Raw genomic sequence first — 26,371 nt, forward strand, 5'->3', positions numbered from 1 at the left:
TACATGCACCATTCTCCTCCGTGGTAGAAGCTTGCTCTACTCCATGCCGGAACACCGCACACCACCGCGATTGAAGCCTTCTCTACCGGAGTACCACCACTACATTTTTCTGTTTTGTACCAGAAAAGACATATTCTAAGAGTCAGTGCCATTCATTCTCATGGTGAAGGTGTCATGTTGTGCACTTTTGCACATATTGAAAATTTTTTTGAACCAATTTTGTGCGTGTTGGTAAAATTCCTCTAAGTGCTTTTCATAGAAAAACCTTGACTTTGTTTGGAATTTTAAAGTTCCAGACCAATCTCCAATTGCCGAGAACTCGAAATTTGGTGCATACAGAGAGGAATTTTCAAGATTTCGTCTATGTCACTTTGCTGAAACATCATTAACAACATATGTCTAGACACCATTGAGCACTTGTGTGATCAATGACATAGTTTGAATGTGACAAAATTCATTTTTGTCACCCACATTTAGCATATAGGAAATTAAATACATGCAAGATACTGTGTATCATCATCATCATCATCATCATCAACTTTCTTCATCATATATAATAGGACATGTACATTGCATCACATTGATAAACAGCAAATATTATGTTTCGAGTTTAACATCATAAACCATGTCCTTTTATTCATTCATGTGGTAGCAACAAAGTGGATTCTTCTCAAACTAAAGATTACTTGGCCTTATATAATAAAGATATCTGGGAAGGCAAAAGTGGATTCTTCTCAATTTCACTAGCAATCTTTGAGTCCATAGGGTTCCCTTTAAGAAAATTTGAGTACCATTCAGCAGAGAGTTTAGGTTGTCTCTTCAAACTTGGATCTTTCATATCTACGTAATATAAGCCATAACTTATTTCATATCCACCCATTAATTCGAACGCATCCAATAAGCACCATACAAAATAACCCTTGACATTTGATCCACTCCTTTCAGTATGTCAAGAATAAAAGGGAATGTAAACAAGACGAAAAAAATAATCAATTAGTACTCATGAAACTATTGATAACTATTTAATGTGGAGATATAACCAATGGTTGTAAATTGCGCGATTCACATCCGCAATTAGAGGTGTCAATAGAGCCCCAAATTTCAAAGCCCACTTAAAAAAGCCCCCACCAAGCCCACTAAATTAAAGCCCCTTAATTGAAAAGAATTATTTGGGGCCAAGCCCACTATAAAATCTATTTATTTGTGGGCCTAATAAAGCCCCATATTATAATTTTTTTCTTAACAGTTATGCAAAACAACTTATTAGAATGACTTTTTAAAAACCGCTTATTCAAAACAACTTATTTATGCAAAACAGCTTATTCCGATCTCATTTTAAAAAACAACTTATTCAAAATAGCTTATTTATGCAAAACAGCTTATTCGAAACAACTTTTTTTATACAAAACAGCTTATTTGTGCAAAACAACTTATTCAAAACAGCTTATTTATACAAACAGCTTATTGTGCAAAACAACTTATTCAAAACAACTTATTTATACAGACAACTTATTCCGATTTCATTTTAAAGAATAACTTATTCAAAACAGCTTATTTATGCAAAACAACTTATTCGAAACAACTTATTTATACAAAACAGCATATTTGTGCAAAACAGCTTATTCAAAACAACTTATTTATTCAAAACAACTTATTCCAATTTCATTTTAAAAAAAAAACTTATTCAAAACAGCTTATTCGAAACAACTTATTTACACAAAACAGCTTATTTGTGCAAAACAGCTTATTTAAAAGAACTTATTTATACAAAACAGCTTATTCAAAACAGCTTATTTATACAAACAGCTTATTCCGATTTCATTTTAAAAAACAACTTAATCAAAACAGCTTATTTATGCAAAACAACTTATTCGAAACAACTTATTTATACAAAACAACTTATTTGTGCAAAACAGCTTATTCAAAACAATTTATTTATACAAAACAGCTTATTCCGATTTCATTTTAAAAATAACTTATTCAAAACAACATATTTATGCAAAACAACTTATTCAAAACAGCTTATTTATGCAAAACAGCTTATTCCAAACAACTTATTTATATAAAATAGCTTATTTGTGCAAAACAGCTTATTCAAAACAACTTATTTATCATGACAAGGATGTCACCATGTGCTCTCTAGTTTTAGGCGATTTTAAGTGCGATTGTCACTGTTCATCATAGTTTCCTTCCTCTTAAGTAACCACCGCCAACAACCGTCCTAGCCACCATGACTACTGTACCACCACCATCCAAACCATTCATTCTCTCATGGCCTTGCCTTCAAGACCCATCAATCCCATCCCCTAAAGCTTCCCCACAGCCAGAAAACACTCAGACAAAGCAACAAAAGACTTTTGCGCAAGCCGTCAGTAACATTTGTGATATTCCTTTGAGTCAGCTCCCAAAACCTTGCCTTAAAGGTGACCGTAGGGCTATTCAAATCCCTGATGATGAATATGAAGCAGGATTAGAGGCATGCAAGCACAACTTGCAAGGTAGAATTATTTGGCCTAAGGGTTCTAACCCTATTACGGTGGAAAACTTGAGATCCAAGCTTGCTGTCTTATGGAAAGATCTTAGCAGATGGGGGGTTACCTCTATTGGAAGAGGATTCTATGAATTCTCTTTTCTCTCTGTGGAGGACATGAGAAGGGTGAGATCTATAGGTTCATGGAATTTAAGTCCAGGGATATTGAAATTGTTTGCCTGGAGTAAAGATTTTAACCCTAGTATTCAACAACAGTCAACTACTCAGGTTTGGATTCGCATATTTGGACTTTCACAAGAGTATTGGCGCAAGAAAATACTCTTTGCTATTGCTAGTGGGGTTGGTACTCCAATATGCACAGATAATATCACAAGTAAGTCTATGTTGGATAGATCTTTTGGACACTATGCTAGGGTTTTAATAGATTTGAATTTGAATGATGCTTTGTGTCATAGAATCCTTGTTGAAAGGACTGGTTATGCGTTTTTTGTGGATATAGAGTATGAGAATTTACCAGACTTTTGTAGTTTTTGTAAGTGCACTGGCCATTACATTGAAATCTGTAAGAGGAAGCCAGTTGAAAACAAGGATATTCCTTATAAGCAACAGCCCAAAAAGACTCAAGCTTATGTGCCCAAAAAGAACAAAGAACCTGAAGTGGTAAATGTTGAAGATTCAACTTCTAAGGTTAGAAACCAGGATGATGTTAACCTTGAAAATGAGGTTAATGAAGAAATGTCAAAGAGGAGAACAGAAACTGCAGAAGCATCTATGAAAACTCCTGAAGTGAATAACAGGGCTCAAAGTGTACATCAAGATAAAACAGCTGTTGAAGATTCAGAAAGCACCAATGGCTCAGAATTTGTTGATGCTACACAACAAGTTAATGATGATAATGAAGAATCTGAGAATAATGCTAGTGAAGAGGAAGATGATGTATCAGAAAAAAGTGCTAATGTTGATGATCAACCAGTCCTGCAGCAAGACATTCAGTTTTTAAAAGATTCATGGGCCAATCTTGCTGAGATGGAGGTTAATGATGGTGACTCTGTTCAATATGCTGTCGTTACAAGTCAACCGGCTGCTAGAAACATGACAGGTAAGTTACCAGCAGAAACATCTTTGTCAAAAGAAGCAGATAACCTTATACCTGATGTTGATGAACAAGGTTTTCAAGTAGTTACTAGCAAAGCAACAAAGAAAGCAGTCAAGAAAGCTAGTAGTCAGAGAATCTCAAAGTCAAAGCCTTATATTACCAGATCAAAGGTTGGTGCTCCAAAACCTTTTAGATGAAGTGCTTTTATTGGAATTTGAGAGGTTTGGCTAATAAACCTACAAAATTAGCTTTAAAGAAACTACTTATTAAATATAAACCTGATATATGCTTTATCTCTGAACCCTGGATGTCTATTAATAATCTATCTCCTAGATGGCTTCATAATCTTGGCCTCAAAATCTGTACAGTTAACAATAGAGGTTCTCTTACCCCAAACCTTTGGTGTCTTTGTGCCTTTAATCTTAACCCTGACATAATTGTTGTTGATGACCAACAAATTTCAATTCAAGTTGTGTTAGATGGTAAGTCTTTTGGTGTTTCTGGAGTGTATGCTTCTACTTGTTACATTAGAAGAAGAACACTTTGGTCTGCTCTTTCTAATATCCAAAATTAATACAAAATACCCTGGAGTTGTGTGGGTGATTTCAATGCAATTTTGGGATCACATGAACATAAAGGTAACCATGAACCTGCTAGATTACCAATGTTAGAATTCCAACAGTGGAGTGACCTTAATAACCTTGTCCATCTTCCCACTAAAGGTGCCTCTTTTACTTGGTCTAATGGTAGAAGAGGCAGAAACAATACACAAAAAAGATTAGATAGAGTCTTTGTTAATCATGATTGGGTAGATGCTTGTGAATCCATCAGTGTGTGTACCTTAACTAAACTCAGATCAGACCATTACCCTCTCCTTTTTGATTTTCAAACCCAATGTAACCAGTTCTCATCCTCTTTTAAATTCATGAAAATGTGGATTTCCCATCCAGACTGTATCAATATTGTCAAGCAATGCTGGAATTCTCAAATTTTAGGATGTCCAATGTATGTGCTATCTCAGAAGTTGAAGGCTTTGAAAGATGCCCTGAAACTGTGGAACAAAAATACATTTGGCAATGTGCATTCTCAAGTGGCACTGGCTTATAAAGATCTAGATGATATTCAATTGAAGATAGATACTATTGGTAGCACTGATTTACTTCTGGACCAAGAAAAGAATGCTCAACTGAAGTTGGAAAATGCTTTAGATCTGGAAGAACAATTTTGGCATGAAAAATCAAAAGTAAAGTGGCATTGTGAAGGTGACAGAAATACAGCCTATTTCCATAGAGTCTCCAAAATCAAAAATGTCTCTAGCCTCATTACATCTATGAGAAATGGTGACATCACTCTTAATGAACCTGATCTAGTTGCAGCACATGTTGTTAACCATTTCACTAATATTTTTACCAACAATACAGATACTGTACAAAACAATTTGATAGAAGAAGTTGTGCCTGAGTTGATCACAGATAGAGTTAACAATATGTTAACTATGTTACCATCTCATGAGGAAATTACAAATGCAGTTTTTGATTTAAATAAAAACAGTGCTCCAGGGCCTGATGGTTTTGGAGCAATCTTTTTTCAAACTTACTGGGAAATAATCAAACATGATGTGTTTAGAGCTGTTTTGCAGTTCTTTACTTCTGGATGGTTATTACCTAATTTCAATGCTAATATTATTGCACTTATTCCTAAAACTAACAATGCAGATTCAGTGGAGCAGTTTAGACCAATTGCAATTGCTAATTTCAAATTTAAAGTGATTTCCAAGATTTTGGCAGACAGACTCTCATCAATCATGCCAGCAATCACATCAGTCCAACAAAGAGGTTTCATTAAAGGAAGGAGCATTAAAGACTGCATCTGTCTTACTTCTGAAATTGTTAATGTTCTTCACAAGAGATCCTTTGGAGGTAATCTTGCAATGAAAGTAGACATGGCCAAAGCATTTGACACTCTCAACTGGAATTTTCTGTTAAAGGTTTTAAAGGCTTTTGGATTTAGTGAAGTATTTTGCAACTGGATCAAATCAATTTTAGAATCAGCTAGAATGTCAATAGCAATCAATGGAAAGCTTCATGGTTATTTTGCTTGCTCAAGGGGGGTTAGGCAAGGGGATCCTCTATCCCCACTGCTATTTTGCATTGCAGAAGAAGTTTTAAGCAGAAGTTTAACAAAGCTTGTTAGAGATGGAAAGCTAAAGCTCATTCATGGCTCAAGAAGTAATCCAGCACCCTCCCACATCTTATATGCTGATGATATAATGCTATTCTGTAAAGGTACCTCATCCAACATTCAAAACCTGACTGATTTATTTACTAAATATGCTCAGATTTCAGGCCAGTTTGTAAATCCTCAAAAGTCTTCAATTTATTCTGGTTCCATATCACCTCAAAGACTTTCTCAAATCTCCCTTTTGACTGGTTTTAGTATTGGAACCTTACCATTTACATATCTTGGAGTTCCAATTTTCAAAGGCAAAGCTAAAACTGCTTATTTTCAACCAATTGCTGATAAAGTCAAGCTCAAGCTTTCAGCATGGAAAGCATCTTTATTATCTCTTGCTGGTAGAGTGCAACTAGTGAAAAGTGTCATTCATAGCATGCTTATTCATTGCATTACAATCTATTCTTGGCCTGTTCAGTTAATTAAAGATTTAGAAAGATGGATGAGAAATTTTATTTGGAGTGGAGATGTCAACAAAAGGAAGCTAGTCACAGTTGCTTGGCATAAGGTTTGTTCCCCCGTCAATGAAGGTGGCCTTGGCATTAGATCTCTATCAAAAATCAACGAAGGTGCCAATCTTAAACTCTGTTGGGAAATGATGCAATCTAATCTGCACTGGGCTCAATTTATAAGAAATAGAGTTCTGAAGAATAATGTTCCTATTGCTTATCATATCTCATCTTCAATTTGGACTAGTATCAAGCACAAGTACCAGGAAGTTATTTTTAACTCATCTTGGTTACTGGGCAATGGTCAAGATATTAATTTTTGGAAGGATCTCTGGTGTGGTAACTCAATTGTTTCATCTCTTGACATTCCAATTGCCTATCATCCTTTCTTAAAAGCCACTGTCAGTCAATTCATCATTAACCATTCCTGGAGCATTCCTCAAAACCTTTTACAAATGTTTCCAAATATTCATGGCTTGATTAAGGATGTTTCTATTCCTGTAATTGAGAAAGAAGATAAAATCATCTGGAAACACTCTCATAATGGTGAGCTTACTTTCAAAGAGGCTTATCAGTTTCACTGCAATGGTGGACAAAATTTATCTTGGGCCAAGAATATTTGGAACAATGCAATCCCTCCCTCTAAGTCCACTATGATATGGAGAACCTTGCATAACAAGTTACCAACTGATGACAATCTTTCATTAAGAGGCTGCAATATTCCATCAAAGTGCAGTTTATGTGATAAAGCACAAGAAACCACTACTCACTTATTTTTAGAATGCTCCTTTGCTACATCCATTTGGCAGTGGCTCAGTTCCATCATCAATTTACAGTGCACTTTTACTTCAATTCAGGAAGCTATTCAACTCAGTCAAAGAAATTGGTCCCCTCTCTGCAAAATTGTGATTTTAGCAGCAGTTACAAACATCATCAACATTATCTGGTTCTGCAGGAATCAATTGAGGTTCAATAACAAGAAAATCAACTTCAGATCAGCTGTCAACCTCATCACAGCAGGCACATCAATGTCAGGTAACAGCTCAAAATGTGTTGCAAACACTTCTATTTCTGACTTTGTTCTTCTCAGAGCCTTCTCAGTCAAATTGAACTATGGTAGGGCCCCTAGAATTAAAGAGATATTGTGGCAGCCACCAATGTTTGATTGGATAAAGTGCAACATAGATGGTGCTTCTGTGGGAAATCCTGGCCCTTCTTCTTGTGGAGGTATCTATAGAAATAGCAATGCTGATTTTGTGGGTGCTTTTGCTTACAATTTGGGTAATGCAAACTCTTTAGTTGCAGAACTAAATGGAGCAATGTTTGCTATAGAATTAGCTCACCAAAAGGGTTGGAGACAGGTCTGGCTTGAAACTGATTCCATGTTGGTTACATTGGCTTTTAAATCAAAATCAATTGTTCCTTGGCATTTAAGAAACAGATGGGAGAACTGTATTCACTTAACATCTTCTATGTCTTTTTTTGTAACTCATATGTATAGGGAGGGCAATCATTGTGCAGATCAACTAGCTAATATAGGTCTTAGTTTGAACACTTCTTTTTGGTGGGATCATTTGCCTCAACAGATTAGTGAAGCCTTCACTAGAAATAGATTAGGCTTGCCTTACTTCAGGTTTTGTTAATTTGTGGAGGGTTTTTGGTTGTTTTCCCCCCCTCTTTCTTGTATCTTTTTGATTATCTATAATATTTCTAGGGGCTTGCTTCTTTGGCAAGTCTCCTTTAAAAAAAAAAAAAACAACTTATTTATACAAAACAGCTTATTTGTGCAAAACAGTTTATTCAAAACAGCTTATTTATACAAAACAGCTTATTCCAATTTCATTTTAAAAAACAACTTATTCAAAACAATTTATTTATGCAAAACAACATATTTATGCAAAACAACATATTCAAACCAGCTTATTTATGCAAAACAACTTATTCGAAACAACTTATTTATACAAAATAGCTTATTTGTGCAAAACAGCTTATTAGGATCACTTTTTTTTAAAACCGCTTATTCGAAACAACTTATCTATGCAAAACAACTTATTCAAAACATCTTATTTATGCAAAACAACTTATTATGATCTTATTTTAAAAAACAACTTATTCAAAACACCTTATTTTTTTAAAAAAAACAGCTTATTTATGCAAAAACAGCTTATTCAAGACAACTTATTTGTGCAAAACATCTTATTTATGCAAAACAACTTATTCAAAACAACTTATTTATGAAAAACAACATATTACGAATAAGCTGTTTTGCACAAATAAGCTGTTTTGAATAGGATTTTTTATAAATAAGTTTTTTCGAATAAGTTGTTTTGCACAAATAAGCTGTTTTGTATAAACAAGTTGTTTCGAATAAGCTGTTTTGCATAAATAAGCTGTTTTGAATAAGTTGTTTTGCATAAATATGTTGTTTTGCATAAATAAGCTGTTTTGAATAAGCTGTTTTGCACAAATAAGCTATTTTGTATAAATAAGTTGTTTCGAATAAGCTGTTTTGCATAAATAAGCTGTTTTGAATAAGTTGTTTTGCATAAATATGTTGTTTTGCATAAATAAGTTGTTTTGAATAAGTTGTTTTTTAAAATGAAATCGGAATAAGCTTTTTGTATAAATAAGCTGTTTTGAATAAGATGTTTTGCACAAATAAGCTGTTTTGTATAAATAAGTTGTTTTGAATAAGTTGTTTTGCACAAATAAGCTATTTTGTATAAATAAGTTGTTTCGAATAAGCTGTTTTGCATAAATAAGCTGTTTTGAATAAGTTGTTTTGCATAAATATGTTGTTTTGCATAAATAAGTTGTTTTGAATAAGTTGTTTTTTAAAATGAAATCGGAATAAGCTTTTTGTATAAATAAGCTGTTTTGAATAAGATGTTTTGCACAAATAAGCTGTTTTGTATAAATAAGTTGTTTTGAATAAGTTGTTTTGCACAAATAAGCTATTTTGTATAAATAAGTTGTTTCGAATAAGCTGTTTTGCATAAATAAGCTGTTTTGAATAAGTTGTTTTGCATAAATATGTTGTTTTGCACAAATAAGTTGTTTTGAATAAGTTGTTTTTTAAAATGAAATCGGAATAAGCTGTTTTGTATAAATAAGCTGTTTTGAATAAGCTGTTTTGCACAAATAAGCTGTATTTTATAAATAAGTTGTTTTGAATAAGCCGTTTTGCACAAATAAACTATTTTGTATAAATAAGTTGTTTCGAATAAGCTGTTTTGCATAAATAAGCTGTTTTGTATAAATAAGTTGTTTTGCATAAATATGTTGTTTTGCATAAATAAGTTGTTTTGAATAAGTTGTTTTTAAAATAAAATCGTAATAAGCTATTTTGTATAAATAATTTGTTTTGAATTAAAAAAAAACTTTAAAAATAGTTTTTTTTTTTTTTAAAAAAAAAACTTTAAAAGAAAATGTTTATAGAAATTTTGGGGCTTGGGGGCTTTTGATTTGTGGGCTTGCATGAATGTGGGCCTTTTAATCTTGTGGATTTTTAAGCCCCATTACTATGTGGGCTGGGGCCAAAACTTCAAAGCCCCATGATATTGACACCTCTATCCGCAATGCATCCACAATTTAAAGGATTTTGAGATCTCCACAACTGCATTTTCTTGCAATATGAAGGTTTGTAGTGTACATCATAGGTATAACACTTTATAGTTGGAAATCAAATTAGAAGTACCTTAGTGCATTAGCCATGCTCCCAATGTATTCATGCAAGTATTTCACCCTAGACCAATCATCCAACGAGGAATTACTAGATGTTTTTTGGCCTGAAAAACCAAAGACATACCATACAAATGAGAAATAGGAAGGTTGAATTGAATAATTATCATAAATTTGAAAAATATGGTACCATTTTCATGTATGTAAATTGGAAAATTTCCATAATTGTTCTTCATCCAGTCTAGCACACCTTGCAAAATCCATGGTGTAATTGGATTCTAAACCAACCAGTTGGTTAGGGGACAATATGGAATTTTCATCCTTAAAAAAATTTAGAAATAAATGAGTAGAGGAACAACTTGATGGTACCTCATTTGGAGATGTATGATTTGATGTAAGCACTACAACAAGAAAGAACATAAGTTAGTTGTTTATGTTCCTCAAAATTGGAGGAAGGATGATCGACATTATAGATAGTTTTGAATTTGAGTTGTGTATATGTAATATCCCGCTGAATTTATAATAAATTGTCGTATCAATTACATGTCAAAACATAAATAATTGTTAAAGGGGTTAATTATTTATTAAGAAATGAGACATTAATCTATAAATATCTCGCTCATTATTCCAATGAACTCGAGAAATTTAATGGTTACGAATTAACGGAGGATAATTGTGTCTTTTCCTTTAAAGGGCAAAATGGTAAACTTGCTAATCAAGATTTTTTTTAAAGTTGGACCAAAGGCTTAATCTTCTCTCATTTTCCATATTCTTCTTCTTCATTCTAGAATATTTTCTTCCCCCTTCTCCCTCTAAGAAATCGGTCCCCTCCCTATACTACCTTAACCACCAAAACTTCATCAAATTACCATGCTTTCACTACATGAATGGTACACATAAGTTTTCTAGAGGTGATTTAAGGAAGAAACTTCAAAACTTCTCCTTCCATTCTTAATTCCTCAAAACCGCCTCTCCTTTTGATTCTCCATAACCTTCATTTTCATTCAAGCCTCATGGGAATTAGCTTATGAGTTTGCATTAGAGCACCAAAGAATGGATTAATCACAAGGTAAGTGGCATAATCATCTTTTCATGGGAATTTATTTAATCCAAGCTTTGATATATGTTTTATGTGTAATTGGAAGAGGATTATGTGTGGTAATGGTATTTAGAAATATGGTATGAAGAATGATAATAAGCTAGGAGCATTGGTGTGAGAACTTAGGACTTAAAGTGTGCAAGTTATTCCCATAAGCTATTTCAAGTGATTATTGATTGTAACATGTTGGAATTTTGTATAACTGGTTTAGGAGGTGTTTAAACATGTTGGGATTGATTCTGGAAAATTTGAGCAGAAATTGAATTGTTTAGAGGTCATAAGCTGTCAGTTAAGCTGTTTTGAGCAAAATGCCTTAAATGACTAAGTTGTGAGTTCAAACTACTGTACAAGTGATTCATAGGGTTAATAATACATGTTGGAACTTCTGTATTAAAGGTTGGGTCGAAATTTATGTGATAGAAGTTATAAGTTGCTAGTTAAGCTGTTGAAGAATAGCTTAAGTTGAAAGTTAAGTTGTTTCAAGTATTATTTTCTGATGAACAGTTTAGGCGAGATATGTTGAATTGGTATATGAGCAATGGAAAAAGAATAAGGTGTTCTAATCATGGTAAAGGTGATTAAATGGTAATTAAGCTGTTTTGGAAGTGCTTAAATAGCCAAACGGTGAACTTCGGGTGCAGGGACTGGAATGGAAATTTTTGTATATGCTGGTTGATGAAGTAAGAGTATGTCACAAATGAGTTGAGTTGTTTCAGAAAGAGTAACACCTATAAGCCAATACATAAGCTATTTTGGAAAATGGATTATGGAGTTTTGGAGCTAGCAAAAGCTGAAAATTGGGGATAAGCTGCTTGCAATTTCGGGACTAATGCCAAGGTGAGTTCCTTTAGCTTAAAACCCACCTTTGGGGATCAACTATGATTATGTTAGATTATTTAGATAATATGAATAATTTAGACCATTTCTATAATTACTGGCCGATTGTGCAAGCATGACTATCATGTCATATGATTGGTACATTTGAAACATAATAAATATGAGATAGTAGAATGATTAATTCTGAGTTAGGTATCCTTATTTGTTTATTCTAAAATCTCAATTATGTTAATAAGTATGTTATGCTAGTATAAATGTTGGAGGAAAAATTCTATCAACGCGAATGATTTATATAATTATAGTAATGATTTGAAAGAAAATGGAAATGAGAAGAAAAATTGAAATGAGTAACATGCTCATAGGAAAAAATAAAAAAAGAAAAGAAACTATGAATTTTTATCCGTTTGCTACAACGAGAGATAATGTAGCCTATGACGTACGGGTCATAGTAATGAATTTTTATCCGTTTGCTACAACGAGAGATAATGTAGCCTATGACGTACGGGTCATAGTAATGAACTTTTTATCCGTTTGCTACAACGAGAGATAATGTAGCCTATGACGTACGGGTCATAGTAAAGAACTTTTTATCCGTTCGCCACAACGAAGAGATAATGTGGTATATTTCCGTTCGCCACAACGAAGAGATAATGTGGTATATTTCCGTTCACCACAACGAAGAGATAATGTGGTATATTTCCGTTCGCCACAACGAAGAGATAATGTGGTATATTCCGTTCGCCACAACGAAGAGATAATGTGGTATATTTCCGTTCGCCACAACGAAGAGATAATGTGGTATATTTCCGTTCACCACAACGAAGAGATAATGTGGTATATTTCCGTTCGCCACAACGAAGAGATAATGTGGTATATTCCGTTCGCCACAACGAAGAGATAATGTGGTATATTTCCGTTCGCCACAACGAAGAGATAATGTGGTATATTCCGTTCGCCACAACGAAGAGATAATGTGGTATATTCCCGTTTGCCACAACGAAGATATAATGTGGTTTATGTACAAATAATGGAAAGAGATAAATGATGAAATAATTTATATTGAGCGGTACAAATGAGAAAATATTTTATATTGATGAGATAAATTATATTGAGTTGTATAAATGAGAAAATAATTTACATACTTTATTGATGGTAAATTCACATCATGAGATGCGATGATAAAGTATACGAGAGGTGTATCAATATGAAAATTATGTTTGAAATGAATTAGCTACGAAGCAATATTTTATGGAAATTTTACTAATCGTTGGAAATGAGGAATTTTAGTTATGAAACTCCGGCTTAGTTAGCCGAAACTAGTTGTTATCGGAAAAGAATCAGAGACATGCTCAATTCAGTATGTCAAAGTATAAGCTATACCAGAATACGATAGACCGGATATATGTTTATGATTATTATGTTTATGATTAAAGTTATGAATATGATTATAATTATTATATGATCAAAGTAGTATTTCAAACAGCGATTTTAGTTATCCCTTGATCGCTCAGTTATGCATAATGAAATTGTATAAACCCAAAATGGGTTGAGGTTAGAAACAGATGGCGATCCTAGGTTCCCCGAGGTTGCCTACAACCTAGGATAGATGGAACTCACTGAGACATCATGTCTCACCCAAATCCCTTTTATTTATTTCAGATATACGAGTTATTATACGTCATGATGGTTCTTGATGAAGGAGCAGAAGTAGCTGGACCATATAAAGTACACGTCAGTGGTACTATTTTTGAGTTAACAGGTGAGAAGTTCTATGAATTGTTCAGAGAATTTTTATTTATTGTAATTTTAATGTACCCGATGCCGAGTTTAACACTCATGCTAGATATCCTAGGTAATTTTCTAGTAGGGGTGTTTCAATTTGGTATCAGAGCAGGTCGATTCAGATCGTGCCTTGGGTCATTAGAATTCAATAAGATGTGGTGTGGCTATTGGGTTCCAGATATTTATTCCAAATGTCATGTTTGGCTGAGTCTGATCAACTCAGACTAGTATATGATAGTAGAACAAATGTTTGAGAGCTGAATAGGAACTTGAAAGAATGAAGCGTACCAAGAAGGAAAGGCATGATGTGAAGTTTATGATGAATTCTCTTAAGGAAGTATTCAACGCCAACGGTGGCTGGTACCTATGCAGTTTAAATTGGTTAGTCAGAAAGAATCAGTTTGTAACAGACGTATGTTGGAATCTAAAATTGAAAATTGGAGAAATTATTTGTGCTTATTAGCAAGTAAATCCCTAAATTTCGAGGACGAAATTTCTATAAGGGGGGTAGATTGTAATATCCCGCTGAATTTATAATAAATTGTCGTATCAATTACATGTCAAAACATAAATAATTGTTAAAGGGGTTAATTATTTATTAAGAAATGAGACATTAATCTATAAATATCTCGCTCATTATTCCAATGAACTCGAGAAATTTAATGGTTACGAATTAACGGAGGATAATTGTGTCTTTTCCTTTAAAGGGCAAAATGGTAAACTTGCTAATCAAGATTTTTTTTTAAAGTTGGACCAAAGGCTTAATCTTCTCTCATTTTCCATATTCTTCTTCTTCATTCTAGAATATTTTCTTCCCCCTTCTCCCTCTAAGAAATCGGTCCCCTCCCTATACTACCTTAACCACCAAAACTTCATCAAATTACCATGCTTTCACTACATGAATGGTACACATAAGTTTTCTAGAGGTGATTTAAGGAAGAAACTTCAAAACTTCTCCTTCCATTCTTAATTCCTCAAAACCGCCTCTCCTTTTGATTCTCCATAACCTTCATTTTCATTCAAGCCTCATGGGAATTAGCTTATGAGTTTGCATTAGAGCACCAAAGAATGGATTAATCACAAGGTAAGTGGCATAATCATCTTTTCATGGGAATTTATTTAATCCAAGCTTTGATATATGTTTTATGTGTAATTGGAAGAGGATTATGTGTGGTAATGGTATTTAGAAATATGGTATGAAGAATGATAATAAGCTAGGAGCATTGGTGTGAGAACTTAGGACTTAAAGTGTGCAAGTTATTCCCATAAGCTATTTCAAGTGATTATTGATTGTAACATGTTGGAATTTTGTATAACTGGTTTAGGAGGTGTTTAAACATGTTGGGATTGATTCTGGAAAATTTGAGCAGAAATTGAATTGTTTAGAGGTCATAAGCTGTCAGTTAAGCTGTTTTGAGCAAAATGCCTTAAATGACTAAGTTGTGAGTTCAAACTACTGTACAAGTAATTCATAGGGTTAATAATACATGTTGGAACTTCTGTATTAAAGGTTGGGTCGAAATTTATGTGATAGAAGTTATAAGTTGCTAGTTAAGCTGTTGAAGAATAGCTTAAGTTGAAAGTTAAGTTGTTTCAAGTATTATTTTCTGATGAACAGTTTAGGCGAGATATGTTGAATTGGTATATGAGCAATGGAAAAAGAATAAGGTGTTCTAATCATGGTAAAGGTGATTAAATGGTAATTAAGCTGTTTTGGAAGTGCTTAAATAGCCAAACGGTGAACTTCGGGTGCAGGGACTGGAATGGAAATTTTTGTATATGCTGGTTGATGAAGTAAGAGTATGTCACAAATGAGTTGAGTTGTTTCAGAAAGAGTAACACCTATAAGCCAATACATAAGCTATTTTGGAAAATGGATTATGGAGTTTTGGAGCTAGCAAAAGCTGAAAATTGGGGATAAGCTGCTTGCAATTTCGGGACTAATGCCAAGGTGAGTTCCTTTAGCTTAAAACCCACCTTTGGGGATCAACTATGATTATGTTAGATTATTTAGATAATATGAATAATTTAGACCATTTCTATAATTACTGGCCGATTGTGCAAGCATGACTATCATGTCATATGATTGGTACATTTGAAACATAATAAATATGAGATAGTAGAATGATTAATTCTGAGTTAGGTATCCTTATTTGTTTATTCTAAAATCTCAATTATGTTAATAAGTATGTTATGCTAGTATAAATGTTGGAGGAAAAATTCTATCAACGCGAATGATTTATATAATTATAGTAATGATTTGAAAGAAAATGGAAATGAGAAGAAAAATTGAAATGAGTAACATGCTCATAGGAAAAAATAAAAAAAGAAAAGAAACTATGAATTTTTATCCGTTTGCTACAACGAGAGATAATGTAGCCTATGACGTACGGGTCATAGTAATGAATTTTTATCCGTTTGCTACAACGAGAGATAATGTAGCCTATGACGTACGGGTCATAGTAATGAACTTTTTATCCGTTTGCTACAACGAGAGATAATGTAGCCTATGACGTACGGGTCATAGTAAAGAACTTTTTATCCGTTCGCCACAACGAAGAGATAATGTGGTATATTTCCGTTCGCCACAACGAAGAGATAATGTGGTATATTTCCGTTCACCACAACGAAGAGATAATGTGGTATATTTCCGTTCGCCACAACGAAGAGATAATGTGGTATATTCCGTTCGCCACAACGAAGAGATAATGTGGTATATTTCCGTTCGCCACAACGAAGAGATAATGTGGTATATTCCGTTCGCCACAACGAAGAGATAATGTGGTATATTTCCGTTCGCCACAACGAAGAGATAATGTGGTATATTCCGTTCGCCACAACGAAGAGATAATGTGGTATATTCCCGTTCGCCACAACGAAGATATAATGTGGTTTATGTACAAATAATGGAAAGAGATAAATGATGAAATAATTTATATTGAGCGGTACAAATGAGAAAATATTTTATATTGATGAGATAAATTATATTGAGTTGTATAAATGAGAAAATAATTTACATACTTTATTGATGGTAAATTCACATCATGAGATGCGATGATAAAGTATACGAGAGGTGTATCAATATGAAAATTATGTTTGAAATGAATTAGCTACGAAGCAATATTTTATGGAAATTTTACTAATCGTTGGAAATGAGGAATTTTAGTTATGAAACTCCGGCTTAGTTAGCCGAAACTAGTTGTTATCGGAAAAGAATCAGAGACATGCTCAATTCAGTATGTCAAAGTATAAGCTATACCAGAATACGATAGACCGGATATATGTTTATGATTATTATGTTTATGATTAAAGTTATGAATATGATTATAATTATTATATGATCAAAGTAGTATTTCAAACAGCGATTTTAGTTATCCCTTGATCGCTCAGTTATGCATAATGAAATTGTATAAACCCAAAATGGGTTGAGGTTAGAAACAGATGGCGATCCTAGGTTCCCCGAGGTTGCCTACAACCTAGGATAGATGGAACTCACTGAGACATCATGTCTCACCCAAATCCCTTTTATTTATTTCAGATATACGAGTTATTATACGTCATGATGGTTCTTGATGAAGGAGCAGAAGTAGCTGGACCATATAAAGTACACGTCAGTGGTACTATTTTTGAGTTAACAGGTGAGAAGTTCTATGAATTGTTCAGAGAATTTTTATTTATTGTAATTTTAATGTACCCGATGCCGAGTTTAACACTCATGCTAGATATCCTAGGTAATTTTCTAGTAGGGGTGTTTCAATTTGGTATCAGAGCAGGTCGATTCAGATCGTGCCTTGGGTCATTAGAATTCAATAAGATGTGGTGTGGCTATTGGGTTCCAGATATTTATTCCAAATGTCATGTTTGGCTGAGTCTGATCAACTCAGACTAGTATATGATAGTAGAACAAATGTTTGAGAGCTGAATAGGAACTTGAAAGAATGAAGCGTACCAAGAAGGAAAGGCATGATGTGAAGTTTATGATGAATTCTCTTAAGGAAGTATTCAACGCCAACGGTGGCTGGTACCTATGCAGTTTAAATTGGTTAGTCAGAAAGAATCAGTTTGTAACAGACGTATGTTGGAATCTAAAATTGAAAATTGGAGAAATTATTTGTGCTTATTAGCAAGTAAATCCCTAAATTTCGAGGACGAAATTTCTATAAGGGGGGTAGATTGTAATATCCCGCTGAATTTATAATAAATTGTCGTATCAATTACATGTCAAAACATAAATAATTGTTAAAGGGGTTAATTATTTATTAAGAAATGAGACATTAATCTATAAATATCTCGCTCATTATTCCAATGAACTCGAGAAATTTAATGGTTACGAATTAACGGAGGATAATTGTGTCTTTTCCTTTAAAGGGCAAAATGGTAAACTTGCTAATCAAGATTTTTTTTTAAAGTTGGACCAAAGGCTTAATCTTCTCTCATTTTCCATATTCTTCTTCTTCATTCTAGAATATTTTCTTCCCCCTTCTCCCTCTAAGAAATCGGTCCCCTCCCTATACTACCTTAACCACCAAAACTTCATCAAATTACCATGCTTTCACTACATGAATGGTACACATAAGTTTTCTAGAGGTGATTTAAGGAAGAAACTTCAAAACTTCTCCTTCCATTCTTAATTCCTCAAAACCGCCTCTCCTTTTGATTCTCCATAACCTTCATTTTCATTCAAGCCTCATGGGAATTAGCTTATGAGTTTGCATTAGAGCACCAAAGAATGGATTAATCACAAGGTAAGTGGCATAATCATCTTTTCATGGGAATTTATTTAATCCAAGCTTTGATATATGTTTTATGTGTAATTGGAAGAGGATTATGTGTGGTAATGGTATTTAGAAATATGGTATGAAGAATGATAATAAGCTAGGAGCATTGGTGTGAGAACTTAGGACTTAAAGTGTGCAAGTTATTCCCATAAGCTATTTCAAGTGATTATTGATTGTAACATGTTGGAATTTTGTATAACTGGTTTAGGAGGTGTTTAAACATGTTGGGATTGATTCTGGAAAATTTGAGCAGAAATTGAATTGTTTAGAGGTCATAAGCTGTCAGTTAAGCTGTTTTGAGCAAAATGCCTTAAATGACTAAGTTGTGAGTTCAAACTACTGTACAAGTAATTCATAGGGTTAATAATACATGTTGGAACTTCTGTATTAAAGGTTGGGTCGAAATTTATGTGATAGAAGTTATAAGTTGCTAGTTAAGCTGTTGAAGAATAGCTTAAGTTGAAAGTTAAGTTGTTTCAAGTATTATTTTCTGATGAACAGTTTAGGCGAGATATGTTGAATTGGTATATGAGCAATGGAAAAAGAATAAGGTGTTCTAATCATGGTAAAGGTGATTAAATGGTAATTAAGCTGTTTTGGAAGTGCTTAAATAGCCAAACGGTGAACTTCGGGTGCAGGGACTGGAATGGAAATTTTTGTATATGCTGGTTGATGAAGTAAGAGTATGTCACAAATGAGTTGAGTTGTTTCAGAAAGAGTAACACCTATAAGCCAATACATAAGCTATTTTGGAAAATGGATTATGGAGTTTTGGAGCTAGCAAAAGCTGAAAATTGGGGATAAGCTGCTTGCAATTTCGGGACTAATGCCAAGGTGAGTTCCTTTAGCTTAAAACCCACCTTTGGGGATCAACTATGATTATGTTAGATTATTTAGATAATATGAATAATTTAGACCATTTCTATAATTACTGGCCGATTGTGCAAGCATGACTATCATGTCATATGATTGGTACATTTGAAACATAATAAATATGAGATAGTAGAATGATTAATTCTGAGTTAGGTATCCTTATTTGTTTATTCTAAAATCTCAATTATGTTAATAAGTATGTTATGCTAGTATAAATGTTGGAGGAAAAATTCTATCAACGCGAATGATTTATATAATTATAGTAATGATTTGAAAGAAAATGGAAATGAGAAGAAAAATTGAAATGAGTAACATGCTCATAGGAAAAAATAAAAAAAGAAAAGAAACTATGAATTTTTATCCGTTTGCTACAACGAGAGATAATGTAGCCTATGACGTACGGGTCATAGTAATGAATTTTTATCCGTTTGCTACAACGAGAGATAATGTAGCCTATGACGTACGGGTCATAGTAATGAACTTTTTATCCGTTTGCTACAACGAGAGATAATGTAGCCTATGACGTACGGGTCATAGTAAAGAACTTTTTATCCGTTCGCCACAACGAAGAGATAATGTGGTATATTTCCGTTCGCCACAACGAAGAGATAATGTGGTATATTTCCGTTCACCACAACGAAGAGATAATGTGGTATATTTCCGTTCGCCACAACGAAGAGATAATGTGGTATATTCCGTTCGCCACAACGAAGAGATAATGTGGTATATTTCCGTTCGCCACAACGAAGAGATAATGTGGTATATTTCCGTTCGCCACAACGAAGAGATAATGTGGTATATTTCCGTTCGCCACAACGAAGAGATAATGTGGTATATTCCGTTCGCCACAACGAAGAGATAATGTGGTATATTTCCGTTCGCCACAACGAAGAGATAATGTGGTATATTCCGTTCGCCACAACGAAGAGATAATGTGGTATATTCCCGTTCGCCACAACGAAGATATAATGTGGTTTATGTACAAATAATGGAAAGAGATAAATGATGAAATAATTTATATTGAGCGGTACAAATGAGAAAATATTTTATATTGATGAGATAAATTATATTGAGTTGTATAAATGAGAAAATAATTTACATACTTTATTGATGGTAAATTCACATCATGAGATGCGATGATAAAGTATACGAGAGGTGTATCAATATGAAAATTATGTTTGAAATGAATTAGCTACGAAGCAATATTTTATGGAAATTTTACTAATCGTTGGAAATGAGGAATTTTAGTTATGAAACTCCGGCTTAGTTAGCCGAAACTAGTTGTTATCGGAAAAGAATCAGAGACATGCTCAATTCAGTATGTCAAAGTATAAGCTATACCAGAATACGATAGACCGGATATATGTTTATGATTATTATGTTTATGATTAAAGTTATGAATATGATTATAATTATTATATGATCAAAGTAGTATTTCAAACAGCGATTTTAGTTATCCCTTGATCGCTCAGTTATGCATAATGAAATTGTATAAACCCAAAATGGGTTGAGGTTAGAAACAGATGGCGATCCTAGGTTCCCCGAGGTTGCCTACAACCTAGGATAGATGGAACTCACTGAGACATCATGTCTCACCCAAATCCCTTTTATTTATTTCAGATATACGAGTTATTATACGTCATGATGGTTCTTGATGAAGGAGCAGAAGTAGCTGGACCATATAAAGTACACGTCAGTGGTACTATTTTTGAGTTAACAGGTGAGAAGTTCTATGAATTGTTCAGAGAATTTTTATTTATTGTAATTTTAATGTACCCGATGCCGAGTTTAACACTCATGCTAGATATCCTAGGTAATTTTCTAGTAGGGGTGTTTCAGTATATCGTCACAATTTTTCAATGTAGGTTTTGATTTCTTTTTTAAATCCAAAGTATCGAGTTTGAAATCTGGACAGTTCGACTGTGATTCAATTAGAACCTCATAGAATTGGTTATGCAATTAGAAAATATGAAGGAAAAAGCTTAAGTCATACTTATAGTTTCCACTTCCATATCTGCTATGTAATCTCTATCCTATATGTGTTGGATGCCAGGACTGTTTTTAACATAAAATGAGCTGTAAAAGTTGATTCCTAAGAAGTCCATTGAGCCCTTGATAAGACTTGATTCCTTTTTGGTGAAGGAAGGAAGTCTTGATCCAGCATTCTTTCTCATTATATCAGGATATTCACCAAATATAAAGGGGTTTAGGAACCTACAATATCAAATAATTGAAAGCTATGATATATATTTATATATTTTCCATTGGGAGAGAAATAGATTATATCAAATTGTTAATTACTTACCACCCCATCATGAAGTCTTGAGCCCTTTGAGTGGCAATTATATCTTCACTAGTATTTGTCAGTGGAACAAAACCAAAAGTAAGAAGATTAAACCCAATAAATCCATGTTGCATGCCCTACACTTAGTAATCATAAACATATTAAATGATGATTAAGACCATTTCAAAATAACATCATCATGCTCACTCTATATGTTTTAGCTGTTGATTAATTTTACCTTATATTTTTTCCTATACAATCTTGCAGCTGAAGCATGTGCTAACAACATATGACGAGCTACCAAATATGGCTCAGTTGAGGAATTTCCCATTGAGCAGTTAGTTTTAAAGGAAGGAGAACACCTCTGAGGTGGTAAGCTGCCAAGATCATAACCAAACAATGCATACACATTGCCCTCATTCGCCGTAGTCCAATACTTAACTCGATCACCAAATTCTTTGAAGCACACATCAGCATATGCAGTGAAATCTTTCCTACAATCATATACTTACATAAATCACAATAAAAATTACGCTCCAAAGTTAAATAAAGCAAAAAAAGAAAATAAATGTATCTGATCGAATGTAGATCAAATACAATTATTTTTTTTTTGTGCTTATATTTAAACCTATTTTTGTGCCGGGTGTATTTGGAATCATCTCAATCTAAAACAAAACGATAATACAAATAGAGACTTGAAAGTAGTGGAAGCGTACACAATGCTTCGATTAACCCATCCTCCATATTCATCCTCAAGTTGTTGTGGTAGATCCCAATGATGTAATGTAACATGTGGTTGGATTTCTACAAGATGTAGAAACAACAACAAAACTAAATATACATCGACATTGGATCAACCTCTCTAAGATGTTAGTCAAAGTGACCGAAAAGGAAAATGTAGTATTTGAAAGAACCATGGCTTATCAATTCATCTATAAGATTGTTGTAGTAATGTAATCCTTTTGGATTGACCGGTCCTTTTCCATCTGTTAATACATGAGATCAAGATGGTTAGAACAATAGGCAATATAATAGTTCAATGTTAGACAATTATATTTAAATTGACTTAGGGCACAATGCATGTTTGGATCAACAATGGGTTTGATATTATCACGGCATGCCATCGTGCTATTAGCAAAAGCAATGCTCCAAAACTTCGACAAAATCATGATGTCACATTGATTTCGTCAAATTCACCGCCGTTCTAACATGCACTTAGTGAACCATGCAGTTAAACCAAACCTACTGTGTCAAGTACACTAACTTTTTTGACATTTTGACATTATGTTATGCTTATGCATGGAATTAAGAATCTCTTACCAGGAATGAGTCTTGACCATGATATTGAAAACCTATAGGCATCTAAGCCCATGTTGGCCATGAGTTGCACATCTTCCTGCACAAAATTAAGGTCTAGTATTTCCTTAGTGCCAAGTATTTTTAGGTGAAGGACTTCAACTTATAAGTTATAAAACATATATATAAGTAAGATTATTGTGTATGCATGTACAACATCTTTTCCCTTTTAGTTATATATATATATATATATATATATATATATATATATATATGTATACGTACATATATATATATATATATATATATATATATATATATATATATATACATATACACGTATATATATAGATGTATGTATATATATATATATGTATACATATACACGTATATATATATATGTATATATATGTATATATGTACATATACACGTATATATATATATGTATATATATGTATATATGTATATATATATGTGTATATATATATCTATGTATATATATATGTGTATATATATGTGTATATATATATATATATATATATATATATATATATATATACACTATTAAGAAATGCGTAGAGATTAACTTGAGAAGAGATATGATATATGAGAGAACATTGATATTGTTTGATTCATCTAGCCGAATCCACATAGTGGGATAAGACTATTGTTTTTTGTACTATATATAGTTCGATTACCTTATATTTGTGATATTGGTCGCATGCAATATCTCCATTACCTTGGTACTTATTCCCTGAAAAAATATTTTACATATATTCAATTTTTGTTTCAATAAAAAGTAGTATAAAAAATTCTTTATTAAAAATTAAAATACTTTATATATGTGAGCAGAGGACAATACCATTTCCAGCATGGGAGAAGGTATCCCAAATGCTTGGCTTCCTGCCATCTTTATTTGCTGCACCTTCAACCTTTCACAACACCCAAATTCCAATATATATTTCAATCTTAATTCCAACTATTACCATTGTATGACAAAGATTAAGATTCCATTTGTTCTATAAAAAAAATATTAAGATTCCATTGGTTTAAGATAAAATTCCAATATATACTAAAAGCTTAAGACTTGAGAAAAGCTTATATAGGTCTAGAAAATCAAGATTGTTGTTCTATTCTTTTATTAAAAAAAAGAAGTGAAGTTAGTGGTTGCTTTTTTAGGGAGAAGGGAATTTATTCGCATTAGGGGTTGAACTCTACACCTCTTTCATAAAATTTATTTAGCATCCTAACTCATACTACTGGCTAGTGGCTACACCTTCAAGGACCAAGATTAAATCTTAATTTCAGATTAAACCTTAATTCTGACAATTATCTTTGTATGAAAAAGATTTAACCGTCCATTTATTTAAACCCACTTGGATCGGTCCGGTGGTCTTAGCTTGGGATTTTGGAGTGTGCTCCACTCAAGATCTTGGATGTCAATTTGATGGACTAAGTTGACTTCTTAGAAAAGAAATTCCATTTATTTAAGATAAAAAGTATTAATTTTAAAACATATTTTTCAAAGATTTTTTCTTAGTCATCTCTACCTATAATCAGATTATTCTCAAAGCTAAAAGAACAGAAGTGATTATTTTTTTTCATAAAGTAATCAACAGAAACATATATACTCTTTAAATTTCTCACATAAGAAATTGATGGGAGTGGATAGTTAAGAACTAAATTGATTTAGGAATTGAGAAAGAGAGAAAAGAACAAACTTGGTAAGCTGAAGTTGATGCACCAAACACAAAGTCAGAAGGGAATTCATCTCTGCTCAAACCATAAGCACTAGGGAGGAGGATTACTAGTAACACTACTACTGCAGAGGTTAATAATTCTTTCAAAGCAAACCCCTTCAAGATAAAAGTCATATTAATTTCTTCTATTTTCAGTTGTGTTTTTCAGACAACAATCAATTAATCAAACTTATATGACATACATTATTTTATAAGAATATACATGTCAAGATTCCAGTTCGGAAGCTTACTAAACACGTCACGTATATGGCTACGTGTAGATTTGGTACTTACATTAAATAAGGACACAAAATGTTCAACATATTAATTAATTAATGGCAATCCCTCAAAAAAAAAAATTAATTAATGGCAAATTATGCGGTCTCTTAACTTCATTCAGATAATGATTTGGGTTTTTTTTTTTTTTAGATTATATTTTGGTCAATCTATATATGAATTTTTAAACTTTACATCTAATACCATATGTAATCGTCGGTGATAGATCATAAATTTGAAGACTTATGATGCATGTAAGTACTGAAGAACATAAAACATAATAACACTCCTTCAAAAAAATAAATAAATAATAACACAACATAAGACAGAACAATACGTGACAAACTTTTAAGGTGTTGAAATTTTTTTTGTCTCAAAGGATGTTTGGTGGATAAAAGATTATTTTTTATCCTTTTAAACAACTTATGCTTAGGACAAAAAGTTATACCGTGGTTTAGTGAGACATAAAAGTTTTAGTTTTGCCTCTCAATTTGTCCAATTTTAAGATAATTTATAAATCAAACCATTGTTATGTTCAATCCCTTATTTTTTTAACAAATCAAGTACAACCGTAAAAGAAAACCATATATTTAAAAGTGTTCACTATTTTGTGTTATTATATGTCTTTGTAGAAATTGGAAATGTCTGTCTATATCTTATCCCTCTTGCTTAGTTTTAGAGGAAGGACAACACCTCTAGGTGGCATGCTGCCAAGATCATATTGAATGTCAGAAGAGTTCGGGTATGCTCCATTTAGGCTAAGCTCCATTTACTCCATTTAGGGTTTGGATGCAAGACATGTGGCAAAAAAATATATAACGGTTGAGATTTTAAATTAAAAAACAAATATTTGTTTAATAAAAATACATAATAATAACAAACAAAATCATGTTCCCTTCTTCTCTCATATCACAACAATATCTCAATTGTTACATATTTTTTTGCCACATGTCTTGCATCCAAACCCTAAATGGAGTAAATGGAGTTTAGCCTAAATGGAGCATACCCGAACACATGTCAGAACAGCAACAGTCTTTCTTTTGTTTGCGCCAAGTGTATTTGACATACTCACAATCTAAAACAAAACGGTAACACAAATAGAAACTTTGAAAGCATGAGAATCATACACAATGCTTCGATTAACCCATCCTCCATATTCGTCCTCAAGTTTTTTGTGGTAGATCCAAATGATGTAATGTAACGTGGTTGGATTCCTACAAAATAGAATCATCAACAAAAGTAAATATACATCAACATTGGATCAACCTTTCTAACTGATCTAAAAGGAAAATGAAGTATTAAAAAAAACCATGGCTTATCAATTCATCTATAAGATTGTTGACTGGTCCTTTTCAATCTGTTGTAATTAATACATGAGAATAAGATGGTTATAGAACAATAGTCGACATAACAATTCATTGTTATGTCATATTCAAACTGAGTTAGGGCACTATGCA

General features: G+C 32.9%; 3 long non-coding RNA genes and 1 pseudogene across 4 annotated transcripts; 3 read left to right on the plus strand and 1 right to left on the minus strand.

The window, feature by feature from the left end:
• Window positions 1–495: 495 nt before the first annotated feature.
• LOC146908034 (beta-glucosidase 11-like) lies at window positions 496–24,806 on the minus strand (annotated as a pseudogene). Its single transcript, XR_015019160.1, has 12 exons — window positions 24,621–24,806; window positions 23,598–23,831; window positions 22,923–22,998; window positions 22,517–22,588; window positions 22,319–22,406; window positions 21,841–22,096; window positions 21,624–21,739; window positions 21,312–21,532; window positions 10,319–10,350; window positions 10,140–10,227; window positions 9,966–10,056; window positions 496–938 (listed from the first exon to the last, which is right to left on the minus strand). The product of XR_015019160.1 is annotated as a beta-glucosidase 11-like (transcript).
• On the plus strand, window positions 11,280–13,729 carry LOC146908035 (uncharacterized). The gene is made up of 2 exons (XR_015019161.1): window positions 11,280–11,885; window positions 13,545–13,729. It is a non-coding gene; the product is annotated as an uncharacterized LOC146908035 (long non-coding RNA).
• LOC146908036 (uncharacterized) lies at window positions 15,177–17,390 on the plus strand. Its single transcript, XR_015019162.1, has 2 exons — window positions 15,177–15,618; window positions 17,206–17,390. It is a non-coding gene; the product is annotated as an uncharacterized LOC146908036 (long non-coding RNA).
• Window positions 18,838–21,123, plus strand: LOC146908037 (uncharacterized). Its single transcript, XR_015019163.1, has 2 exons — window positions 18,838–19,279; window positions 20,939–21,123. It is a non-coding gene; the product is annotated as an uncharacterized LOC146908037 (long non-coding RNA).
• Window positions 24,807–26,371: the final 1,565 nt, after the last annotated feature.

This window comes from Medicago sativa, chromosome 7 (assembly GCF_051527215.1).
Source record: "Medicago sativa cultivar Bolivia chromosome 7, Bolivia_mono, whole genome shotgun sequence".
NCBI classification, from domain to species: domain Eukaryota; kingdom Viridiplantae; phylum Streptophyta; class Magnoliopsida; order Fabales; family Fabaceae; genus Medicago; species Medicago sativa.